The 13,912-nt window shown below is 37.6% G+C and overlaps 1 pseudogene; it reads right to left on the reverse strand.

The window, feature by feature from the left end:
- Positions 1-1,354: 1,354 nt before the first annotated feature.
- LOC128126002 (uncharacterized) lies at positions 1,355-6,813 on the reverse strand (annotated as a pseudogene).
- Positions 6,814-13,912: the final 7,099 nt, after the last annotated feature.

Raw genomic sequence — 13,912 nt, forward strand, 5'->3', positions numbered from 1 at the left:
TTCTCCAAAAATTTGTACAGTTTTGCTCAAAATGATATTTCTTCTGCCCTTTGCTGTGTATACATCTCTTTTTGCTTTGGGAGCACCAATCATATCACAGAGAATGTCAGCATGAAACTGATGGGTTTGATTGAGCAAACGGAAAGTCAGGAGATGAGTTTGATAGTCAAAGGTAATGGAAGACAAAAGTTCCAACATCGGTGTTTGGTAACTAACTGCATGAAGATTCAAAAGACCCTCCCATCCTATGTTTTTAAAGAGCTTGTGGACACCCTTATAGATATGCAAATCTTTGAGGGCTTGGATATCCACAAATTTTTGAGCACCCATGGTTCTTGTAACAAGATTTGCATACAATATCTCTTGTCTATTGGTCTAAAAAATTAGACCAAATTCATAAGGGTTGTCCATGGGGTGTGGGTCTTGTTCATCTTGTGAAGTTCCAACTCTAGGTCTTTTACCCCGAGAAGCCACTACCCAAATGAATCAACAAAGAGTTGCACACAATTAAGACAATAGAAGCACAAGAACTAGCAAGTCTCACCAAAAAAAATCACCCCAAAAAAAATGAGGTTCTATCTAAATGCACAAAGTAAGAGTGTGGAACAATTATACCAATTTGTGCTTGATAATGGTGGTAAGATGATATTCAATGCTTCCCCAAGCTATCCCCAAGCTTATCCTACAAGAAATTGCAAGCATTAGGTCGAAATTTTGAGGTTCAAAAATTCTAGGGTTTTGCTCAAAAACCCCAAAATCGGCCATGAGAAGTTGAAATAGATGTGAAAGATAAAGAAGATGAAGAAAAGAGAAGAATTTCATACCTTGGAGCTTGATTGTTTATGCAAAATTGAGGAAGATTGAGTATTTGGAAGGTTTTTTTCGAAGGGGGCAGTAGGGAGAGAGGGAATCGCATGTAGTGAGTGAAGAATGAGTTAGAAAAATCGAAATTTGACCTTAAAATCGTTCAGCCCTGTTTTTGCGTTTACACGGCCCGTGTAAATCAAAGGAGAGAATTTACACGGTCGTGTAAATGCCTGAATCAAAAATACCATGTTTAATCGTTTACACGGCCCGTGGAAATGGAAAGCATAAGTTTACACGGCCGTGTAAACCTCTGAAAAGGCCAAAAAAAAATTTGATTTTTTTTCATGTTTTGAAATTGCAACCTGCTAAACCTCTATTGCCCGAACAATGATTTTTAACCTTCTTTAGCATGAAAAACAACTTGGAAGTTTGAAAACAAAAAAAAATACAATGAAAATATACGAAATGACAAAAATACCCCCGGGTTGCCTCCCGGTTAGCTGCCCCTTTTTAATGTCGTTGGCTCGACTTGGACCCCAACTATTTGTCAATTTTCATACTTTGGATCCATTACTTCCTCCATCTCTTCATTCTTGACTTGAAATCCTTCATAATAAGGCTTCAAACGGTGACCATTTACCTTAAAAATCTTCCCGGTTTTCTCACTTGTGATTTCTTTTGCACCATGCTCAAAAACATTAGTGACAACAAATGGTCCCACCCAACGGGACCTTAATTTACCAAGAATCAATTTAAAACGCGAATGGTACCTTTTGACCTTTGTGAAATACCTTACGTGTAATCATCATGTCATGGAATGCTCTGGTCTTTTCCTTATAAAGAACCTCATTCTCATACGCTTCATTGCGGATTTCCTCAAGTTCTTGTATGTCCAGCTTCCTTTTCTTTCCCGATTCACTTAAATCCATGTTGAACTGTTTGATCGCCCAATAGGCCCTATGTTCCAACTCAACGGGTAATCGACACGGCTTTCCAAAAACGATACGATATGGAGACATTCCAATTGGAGTTTTGTATGGAGTGCGGTACGCCCACAAAGCATCATCAAGGCGTGTACTCCAATCTTTCCTTGTTGTATTAACGGTTTTCTCCAAAATGCCCTTGATTTGTCGATTGCTCACCTCAGCTTGTCCATTTGTTTGTGGGTGGTATGATGTGGAAACTTTATGAGTGACACCATATTTCTTCAAAACACTCCCGAGTATACGATTACAAAAATGTGTACCACGATCACTAATCAAGGCCTTTGGAACACCAAATCTAGAAAAAAATGTTAGCCTTCAAGAAATCTATCACAACTTTTGAATCGTTAGTACGGGTAGCCTTTGCTTCCACCCACTTGGAAACATAGTCCACAGCCAAAAGAATATAAATAAAACCCGAAGATGATGGAAAAGGTCCCATAAAATCAATGCCCCAAACATCAAAAATTTCACAAACTAATATGGGGTTCAGGGGCATTTGATTCTTTGAGCTTAAAGAGCCCATTCGTTGACATTTATCACAGCTTGAACAAAAAACATAAGAGTCATGGAAAATACTTGGCCAGTAAAATCCACTCTCTAAGACTTTTCTTGCAGTCCTTTGAGGACCAAAATGTCCTCCACAAGCATAAGAGTGACAAAATGTTAAGATAGAAGATACCTCATATTGATCCACACATCGTCTAATCATTTGGTCAGCACAATATTTCCACAAATATGGCTCATCCCAAACATACCTCTTGGCTTCTTTCTTGATCTTGTCTTTTTGCCATCGAGTCAAATCTGGTGGAAATTGATTTGTGACAATGTAGTTCACAATATCGGCATACCACGGGGCAACTTTTGCTGAAAACAAGTTTTCATCGGGAAATGCATCATGAATGGGAGTTGAGTCATCGGGAGGAACAATCCTGCTAAGATGATCAACTACAAGATTTGACTTTCCGCTTTTGTCTTTGATTTCAATGTCAAACTCTTGCAAAAGTAATACCCATCGAATGAGTCTAGGTTTCGAAGCCTTCTTTGCAAGTAAATACCTAATAGCTGCATGATCAGAATAAACAATGACTTTAGAACCTAGCAGATATTGACGAAATTTGTCTAAAGCAAAGACAATAGATAACAATTCTTTTTCAGTTGTTGAATAGTTAGCTTGTGCACTATCAAGTGTTTTTGAGGCATAGTAAATGACATTAGGAACACGGTCTTTTCTTTGCCCTAACACAGCACCAACTGCATGATTACTGGCATCACACATGATTTCAAAAGGCAAACTCCAATCCGGTTATTGAAGTATTGGTGCGGTTATCAACAACTCTTTCAACTGATCAAAAGCTTGCTTGCACTGTTTGGAAAACTCGAATTCTGCATCTTTTTGTAGGAGCTCACACATGGGACGAGATATCTTGGAAAGATCTTTGATAAACCTTCTATAAAATCCTGCATGACCAAGAAATGAGCGCACCTCACGAACACAAGTAGGATAAGGTAAAGATTTTATGACATCTATTTTTGCTTTGTCCACTTCTAGACCCTTAGAAGACACAATATGACCTAGTATGAGACCTTTGTCAACCATAAAGTGACACTTTTCATAATTCAAAACAAGATTGGTCTCAATACATCTTTGCAAAATCTTTTTCAAATTACCCAAACACTCATGAAAGGAATTACCATAAACTGTGAAATCGTCCATAAAAACTTCAATGATTTCCTCAACAAATTCTGAAAAAATACTTACCATGCACCTTTGAAAAGTGGTTGGAGCATTGCAAAGCCCAAAAGGCATTCACCTATATGCAAATGTTCCGAAGGGACATGTGAAAGTAGTTTTTTCTTAGTCCTCAGGTGCAACGGGTATTTGATGGAAACCGGAATATCCATCCAAGCAACAATAATGTGTTTTTCCCGCTAACCTTTCCAACATTTGATCAATGAAGGGAAGTGGGAAATGGTCTTTCCGGGTTGAGGAATTGAGCCGTCTATAATCAATGCAAACTCTCCACCCGTTTTGCACACGGGTGGGGACTAACTCACCTTGGTCATTCTTTGTAACGGTGATACCTGTCTTCTTTGGCACAACTTGGACCGGACTTACCCACTTACTATCTGATATAGGGTAAATCATTCCCGCATTCAACAACTTCAAAATCTCTTTTTTCACAACCTCCATCATTGGAGGATTCAGACGCCTTTGAGCTTCTCGGGAAGGCTTGTAATCTTCTTCCATAAGGATTTTGTGCATGCAAAGCGAAGGACTTAGCCCTTTGATGTCGGCTATAGTCCACCCAATTGCTTCCTTATATTCCTTCAAAGTGGTGACAAGTTCTTCCTCTTCTTTTGTTGACAACTTGGTGGAAATGATCACTGGCAAAGTTTCCTTGTCTCCAAGATATGCATACTTGAGATGCTCGGGTAAAGTTTTTAGCTCCAATTTCGGTGCCTGCACAATAGAAGGAACAAGTTTTTCATTAGACGTTGGTATTTTCAGCTTTGGAACATCAAACCTCATTTTCTTCTTCTCATCCATGCAAGACACAACCTCCATAATCTCTTTATAAATTGTAAATTGATTGGCAAGTTTTTCCACTCTTTCCTTTTGAAGATTCCTGTCTAAAATGAGAGCTAACACATCAAAATTAGACAAATCAAAACACTCCTCTGTCAATGGTTCAATGACATCCACAAAATTCAAAGATGAAATATCACTTGGATATCTCATAGCATCATAAATATTGAAATTTATCACCTCCCCATCAAATTCCATGGACAATGTACCATCATAAACATCAATTTTCGTCCTAGCTGTTTTCAAAAAGGGTCTTCCTAGAAGAATTGAACTCAAATTTGGTGAATCATCATCATCCACATCAAGGACATAAAAATCTGCTGGAAATACTAGTTCATTCACTTGGACTAACACATCTTCTAGCACACCTTTTGGATGTACTAAAGATCTATCAGCCAATTGAATGATTACCCCGGTTTTCTTCAATGTGCCAATATTTAAAGTTTTAAAGATGGAAAATGGCAAAACATTGATAGAAGCTCCAAGGTCTAGCATAGCTCGTGGAACATGAAGATTACCTAAATTACAAGGAACCGTGAAAACACCCGGATCCTTACATTTTTGAGGTAATCTTTTTTGTAACACTGCAGACACATTTTCTCCTACTTTGACAGTTTCATTCCCTTTCAGTTTTTTCTTAGATGTACATAATTCCTTAAGGAATTTTGCATACCTAGGGACTTGTTTGATGGCATCAATAAGAGGGATATTTACCTCTACCTTCCTGAACATCTCCATGATTTCATTGTCTTCACTTTCACGCTTTGACTTGTTTAATCTTGAAGGAAATGGAGGAGGAGTGACTTTTGCTTCAATAGGAACTTGCTTGGAAGGTGTTTTTGACTTCTCTTCTTCTTTCTCTAGCTCCATCTTTTCTTCTTCTTCAACTATCTTTGGACCTTCATATTCTTTGCCATTCCTCAAAGTTATGACACATGCACTATGTTTTGGATTCTTCTCGGTTTGCGCGGGTAGTTTGCCTTGTGACTCCAATTTACTCACAGAAGTGGCGAGTTGAGTCATTTGTTGCTCCAAAGTCTTGATGCTCGCTTTGGTCTCATTTTGAAAGGTTTGAGTACTTGTGGCTAAACTCTTAACAATGTCTTCCAAAGACATTCCCGATCCGCTTGAACTACTTCCTTGATGCATATTTTGAGGTTGATATTGAGATTGATGAGGAGGTTGAGTTGGCTGGAAATGTGGTTGATAATTTTCTTGGTGATGCATTTGATTTTGAAATGGGGGTCTTGGTTGATAAGGTGGTGGTCTAGGCTGAAAATTGGTATTAGGTTGATGCCAATTTGGATTGCTTCGTGGCTGGAAGTTTCCTTGCTGTTGACTTGAAAATCCCATAGCTTGAACTGGCTCTACATCTTCTTGTAACATGGGGCACATGTCAGTAGGATGTCCAACTTGTGTACAAATGCCACAAGGTCTAACTGTTGGTGGTTGCACGCCCTTGTCTTTTGCAAGCATCATTACTACCTTAGACAACTCAGAAAGTTGACTTTCAATTTTTTGAGTAGAAATTTCTTTCACCCCCCTTGGTGCGTCACTGTACCACTCTTCTTCTTGGACTGTATGTTTAGACTCTTCTACCATGTTTTTTATAAGAACTTTGATTTCTGTTGGAGTCTTATCAGCTATAGATCCACCACTAGATGCATTGAGTGATCTCCTATCCCAAGATGACATTCCTTCACAAAAATACTGCAGCAATTGATATTCTGTAATCCCATGTTGTGGACATCTTGAGCACAATTTCTTGAACCGTTCCCAATAAGTATGCAATGCTTCTCTCTTTTGTTGCTTGATGCCAATTATCTCTCTACGTAAAGCTGAAGCTCTCATTTCGGGAAAATATTTATCTAGAAACATCCTTGCAAGTTCATTCCATGTTGTGACTGACCCCGGTGGTAAGTCATACAACCACTCCTTGGCTGAATCTTGTAAAGCAAAGGGAAATGCCCTTAACTTGATTTGATCTTCTGTGACTTCATGTGGCTTCATACCCACACAAACAACATGAAATTCCTTAAGGAATTTATGTGGGTCTTCATTCTCAAGACCACGGAATGAGGGTAACAAATGGATGAGTCCAGACTTGAGTTCAAAGTTGATTGCTGCAGGATAATTTATGCACAAAGGTTGTTGGGTGACATCTTGAGTGGCCCATTGTCTAAAGGTTTGTTCAGGTGGTGGATGTGGAGGATTTTGATTTCCTCCATGGTTGTCTGCCATGGTAGGAGTAGGTGAAGATGGTGGGGTGATACTTTTGGATGTTGGAGAGTATGTAGTTGATAGATTTGATGAAGAAGCTCCGGATTTTTGTTGTTTCTTTAAAAGTCTGGCTTGCTTCCTTCTCTGTTTAGCAGATTTTTCTATCTCCAAATCAACTGGTAATGGTGTACCTGTGCGAAAAGATCTTGGCATAAACAATTAGTACTACCGTATCCCCGGCAACGGCGCCAATTTGTTTGGTTGTCAAACCAACAAATGATGGGATAAAATAATATTAATATAACTCAAATCACTGCTATTTCTAATACTAAAGATAGTATAGAGTAAGCAGGGTCGGTCCACAGAGATACGGGACTTTTTATCTTGCCATATTTTCACACATAATACAAGTAATATTAAAATGGGGGTTTGTATTTAAACTTGAATTAAACTTCATAAATAAGAAAGATTGAAAACAAACGTAATAAAAGAAGTACATTTCCGATTCTGACTCTTATATATGTATTATGTTGAAAGATGTAATATGATTATAACTCATGTTCAATCTAGGTTGGTAAGTTGGATATTAATAAACTCTAATATCCAAATTAGCAAAAGTATTTTATTCAAAATAAGCTCTTTAAATAAAACTTCATTTAATTGATTCAACCCAAATAAGCTCTTGCATTAAATCATTAAATGACATTAAGTTCTTGCACTAATTACCAACAATGTTTAACATTCCTCTTAAGCTTGGGAATATAAACATTTAATCTTTGATTGCGCTAATTTTGATCTAATTACAACCAAGTAAGTGAGTGTTACTAACATCAAATCATAAAACATATACGAATTTCATGATTTGATTAACTAGATTGAATAGAACCCTAGTTCATTGATCAAGTGAAAAAGAGAACTAACCAAACACATGATTAAGATCAAATCAAAGATTACTAGATATTAAACATAAGTCAAATTCAAGTTACAACCTAACAACACATACTTAAGAGTTCAGATTCGGAAATGATAATAAAATCAACCACACATATCTAGGTTGGACTATAAATCAAACAAGTTTAAACTTCAAATTGACTTACAAAAAGGAAATTAAAGTGTTTCCAAGTGTTAATCTACTTGCCAAGGCTCTGAAAATCGTCTCTTCTCCTCCCAAAATCCGACCTAACTCCCCTCAAAAGTGATTGTCTGAATTATAAGAAGACAAAACCACTTTAAAAACTGCCGAGACGTTTACACGGCCCGTGTAAACCAAAGGGTTCCATTTACACGGCCGTGTAAACAAGAAAAGTAGAATGCTTAATTCTTCCAGGTCTTCGAAGTAGAATGTCCTTGCATATACGTTTACACGGCCCGTGTAAATTATAGGTATACATTTACACGGCCGTGTAAACTCCTGTGAAGCCAAATTCTTCATTTCTTCTCTTCAAAGCTCCAAAACTTCTACAACTTTGTCTCCAACTCTTGATAACTTCCTCCAACAAGATCCAACCTTCATAAGTCCCTGAAATTTCCTAAAAGCGTGTGAATGGAATTGCATCATGAAAAATCCCGAAAATATACAAAATGCATGAGTTTAAAACTAAATGTAATGCACTTTTATGAACTAAAACTATAAAAATGAATGCATGAAATGCACCTAACACGTACGTTCGAGTATGCATTTCAAGTCTTGTATTATATACCAGAATCCCTTGGAAGGGGAGCATGTTGTTTGTGTATAGATCTATACGGGCTTGACAACCCGCACCCTGACTGTTAGCTACAGTCCACCATTTGGGGTGACAAACGTCAGAACATTCCAACGCCTGAAGAACGTTGTGTATAGGCATTTCTAGTCAATTGCATGGTTATAAAACTCACATGGAGTATTGAAAACACATTGATTTACGGGGTTTTTCAGAAGTATTGGAAATTTATACTTACATACATTTTTAGAAACAAACATTGGTCTTGAGAGAAGGCTACTTTTATACTAGTAGAAAATATAGGATTTTCTAGAAACAAACAAACAAGGACAAAACATTTCATTTCATACAAACATTGTCTTTTGATACTTATGAAACTTACCAGCTTAAATGCTGATCTACTCTTTCAAAATTACATGTATGTCCCAGGGATTCAGTAATTACAGGTATCAATATGTTTTTGAAGAAGGGACACTGCGGCGCCAGTTTAATTTCATATTTTGACATCATATTGTAATTGGTTTTGAACATGTAACTTTTGAAAAATGTAAACTTTCAATTATATATATGATGGTTGTATTGCTTTCTTTACTATGTATTCATTTGTTACGTTACCACATGAAGTCATCCGCCCCCGAACGTTTCCGCCGTTCCGGTTTGGGGGTGTGACAGATTGGTATCAGAGCAATGTTTATAGTGAACTAAGTATATCGAACCACATAAGATATACAAACTATAAATGCTTAAGGGACTAATACTCTCTGACAAAACAATTTTCGTTTGTTTTACGCTTAAGCAGCATTATGTTTAACTTAAATTGTAGTTCATTTAAGTATAAATACATGCATACAACAAATTATTTTCATGATATCTAACTATACAACAAGTATTTAGACAAGTTGACACTATGATTAAGACTCGATATATGTAATCAGATTTGGGACGAATATAACGTGATCAACTATATTTGCCCGAGATCGGACCAATGTATATCGAGGAATGCTCGTAGTAAGCAACAAGTCAAAACTTACAAAAAAACATCACGAGGATCAAACACAAGAATTTAAATACTATAGGAGTATTTGCTACATAAACTAGTTTAACTTACATGTTTAATCTTGCATGTTTCAACTTTATTCAATTCTTATAACCCTATTTCTCGTACAGTCAAATGGCTGGATTTCACCACCCCGGCGACCCCTACTTTCCCAACCAAGGCAACGGAGGATGGGTCGAACATGATCCCGATGTGACAATAGTCAAAATCGGGTCAAGTCTAAGCCGGTCAAGGTCAACGAGTCAAACCGGTCAACTCGATTAAAACCTTGTATGATAGGGTTTATATTATGTAATTACTGTATAACTCACTATTCTAATGAGAAAACACAACTTGGAAAGTTCATGTGTTTAAATTTCCTTAGCATTAGTGCTAAACAATGAACAAAAACAATAATACAATGTTGCATACTCATAGGGAGTGCGTAAGATCCTAAATCATGGCACAACGGGGTCTAAAGACCTTGCATTGCGAAGCCGAACACTCTCATTCATCACACACGAAGACACTCTTAATCGTTTTCACTCTAGCTCTAAGTATGTGAAACCTCTCCCACATATCTCTAAGTATGTGAAATCTCTCCCAAATCTCTCTAACTATGTGAAATCTCTCTCACATATCTCTTTGTATGTGAAATCTCTCCAAGTATGTCAAATCCCTCCCAAATCTCTCTAAGTATGTGAAATCTCTCTCACATATCTCTTCGTATGTGAAGTCTCTCCAAGTATGTCAAATCTCTCCCAAATCTCTCTAAGTATGTGAAATCTCTCTCACATATCTCTTTGTATGTGAAATCTCTCCAAGTATGTCAAATCTCTCCCAAATCTCTCTAAGTATGTGAAATCTCTCTCACATATCTCTTTGTATGTGAAATCTCTCCAAGTATGTCAAATCTCTCCCACATATCTCTTTGTATGTGAAATCTCTCCAAGTATGTCAAATCTCTCCCAAATCTCTCTAAGTATGCGAAATCTCTCTCACATATCTCTTTGTATGTGAAATCTCTCCAAGTATGTCAAATCTCTCCCACATATCTCTAAGTATGTAAAACCTCTCCCAAATCTCTCTAAGTATGTGAAATCTCTCCCACATATCTCTTCGTATGTGAAATCTCTCCAAGTATGTCAAATCTCTCCCAAATCTCTCTAAGTAGGTGAAATCTCTCTCACATATCTCTTCGTATGTGAAATCTCTCCAATCATGTCAAATCTCTCCCAAATCTCTCTAAGTATGTGAAATCTCCCTCACATATCTCTTCATATGTGAAATCTCTCCAAGTATGTCAAATCTCTCCCAAATCTCTCTAAGTATGTGAAATCTCTCTCACATATCTCTTCGTATGTGAAATCTCTCCAAGTATGTCAAATCTCTCCCAAATCTCTCTAAGTATGTGAAATCTCTCTCACATATCTCTTCGTATGTGAAATCTCTCCAAGTATGTCAAATCTCTCCCAAATCTCTCTAAGTATGTGAAATCTCTCTCACATATCTCTTTGTATGTGAAATCTCTCCAAGTATGTCAAATCTCTCCCAAATCTCTCTAAGTATGTGAAATCTCTCTCACATATCTCTTTGTATGTGAAATCTCTCCAAGTATGTCAAATCTCTCCCAAATCTCTCTAAGTATGTGAAATCTCTCTCACGTATCTCTTCGTATGCGAAATCTCTCCAAGTACGTCAAATCTCTCCCAAATCTCTCGAGAACGAGGAATCTCTCTCAAATCTCTCTCGAAATCTCTCCCAACTTTCTATAATCACTCGGGGCATCCCGACCCTCGAATTTGGCGAAAATAGCCCAAGAACGGAAGTCTACCGAAAAACGGACTTAAGGGAACGAACCCTCCGAACCGAAAGTACTATTCACGAACCGAACCGAAAGCACTATTCATGAGGGTCCGAACCGAAAGTACTGTTCATGAGCTGAACCGAAAGTACTGTTCATCCGAACCGAACCCGGCCATGAAAGAGATCCGAACCGAACCCTGCTAAGAAGAAAGGTCCGAACCGAACCTCACATAGAAGGATGGTCCGAACCGAAGTTACTGTTCACTACTGTTCACAACAGTAGCTTCGGTTCTAGCCACCCTTCGGACCGAACTCCACCTTCGCGTCGGATAGCTGCCTCGGACCGAACCGCTTTCCGCTTCTCGCCTTCGCTTCGGACTGCATCGCTTCCGAGCCGAGCTCGCTTCGCCTTTCGCCTCCCCGCCTCAGCCTGCCGCGTCCGAGCCGAGCCACCTTCGCGCCTTCGCCTCCGGATTCAACCCCAGCGTCCGAACCTTCGCCCAGAGGACCGAGCCTCGGCCGAGATCCGAAGGGTCTCGCTGGGCAGCTCGGATTTCGCCTATTTTTACCCATTTTTGCATTTTAAACCCATTTTTGATTATTTTAACATGGGATTTTCACCCAAAACTTTATTTTTAATTATAGGACCCCTAAATTAATGATTTAATCACATTTTAAGGGTAAAATTTTATTTAAAAAGGGGTTGGTAAAGTACAAAAAGAAGAAGTGTTGACCTTACCCTAGTTATGACGCAAGCAACCCCCATGTCCACTCCATGACAACCCACACTCCTCCCCACCATACCTTGTACTTTTTACCTCCCTCACAAGCCACCTCCCATGCTTTGAGAGCTGGATATTCACCCTCTCTCCCCATTTTTCTCTCATTTGTTCTCACTTTCACAAGAAAATCAAACTCCTTTCTCTCTCACTCTCTCTCTAGAAATCCAAGATTCAAGGGCTGATCTTGAGAGTTTCCTCCACTTTTGGTAAGCATAATCCATTTCCTTTATGATTATCTCAGTTATTTCCACTCAAATCATGGATATCTTACACAAACTCCATTATATTTGTGTTAGAGCTTCGAATCTTCAAGCGATCCTTCTAGTGTTCTTGGATTGAACACTTCTTTTCTTCAACACTTATCTACTGAAATCACATAAGGTGAGTTCATACCCCTACATTTTCATGTTTTCTTAAGTTTTTAGGGGGGGAATACAAGTTAAAACACCAAGAACATAACTAAAACTTTCTAACAGCTTTCATCAGAAAAGTCGGACTCCATTCACGGACTGTTTTGGACACCTTAAACATTTTAGTTTTCAAAACTGTTTTAGGTGCATGTAGTTCCGCTTCTTAGCTTTAAAATGACTACTTGCACATCTCCATACGATTTTTCTACAATTTATGGTGATTTTTACAAAACTGCCTATCATTTCAAACACCAATCCGGACCAGTCTGTGATTTTGGACTTTTTCACCTAAGTTGCAGGTCATTGAAAATCATGGTAAAAATTATGAGTAAACTAGACACATTTTGGGAACTCCCAGAATTTACGGATTTAGCTTTCGACTTCGTATGATTTTTCTATAAAGTTTCAAAAACAGTGTAGAAAGGCTGAAAATTTGTTAACATCTTGTAATTTTTACTACACTTTGTATTGTGTTGAGCAAGGTGTATATTGTTAAGTTCTAAGTATTGAATGTGATATGTTGTAAATTTTATCATCTTAAACTGAAAATAAGTCACTCATGATAAGATTATTCATTCATTTAGAACACGTATACATACACATAAACTATAATACGCATAGTTTATTGGATTTTATAATCCTAACACCTTTTCATAAAAGAGTTCTTATATATTACAAACGTTTTGGATAAAACTATAATAAGTATAGTTGTCAATACATCACCTAACACACACGTGCGAGAAGGGTACATTCATACAGAAAGGTTTTACACTCCCGCATACAACTAGTAAACTTGTTAACCTAAATTGTGAGACACTCTCTTTCCGTACGTCCGAGTGCGGAATATAAAATCCTGTACGTTATAATCAGAGTCTCCCGGAGGGAGAACGTGATAGTTATATATAGATCTATATTGGGTTTGACACCCCACACCTTGCTGCTAGCTACAGTTGGACCTGCAGGTCTACCGGTGATAATTGTCATTTCAGTTAATCGACGCCTGAGAAACGTCGTGGCAGGTTCATTAGTCTTAAGTATGATTATAGCGGCTCACATAAGGATATAACAATACATAAAGTTTACGGGATTTTTTTTTTATAAAACTTAAACGAGTTTTATGACGATTTTGAAATCACTTTTATCTCAATAAGTACGGGCATTACTGCACGTTTTCGGTGTCGGTATTTACGACTACACATCATGTGATACCACGTTTATAACTTTAAGTACGGACAATACTTGTTACTTTCTTGGTCCTAAGATTTAGGACTACACGCACAGAAAATATTAACAAATTTAAGAAATTTCGAGAGTTTCACTAATATCATATGCATTTAAATTGAAATAAACATACATTATTTTCTGTAAATAAGGAAGACTACTCATACATTACAGTTTTCGCATACAAAACTACATTATTCACTTTAAGAAAAATATCGGATTTTTCTGGAACAACTAGGCCATTATTTGACGAGCTTTTTCATAAAGATATCCAAATACTTATGAACTCACCAACCATTGTGTTGACATTTTTCAAACTGCTTGTATTCTCAGGAAATCGCTAAACAGGTAACA

Source organism: Lactuca sativa, chromosome 5 (assembly GCF_002870075.4).
Source record: "Lactuca sativa cultivar Salinas chromosome 5, Lsat_Salinas_v11, whole genome shotgun sequence".
Taxonomy (NCBI): Eukaryota; Viridiplantae; Streptophyta; class Magnoliopsida; order Asterales; family Asteraceae; genus Lactuca; species Lactuca sativa.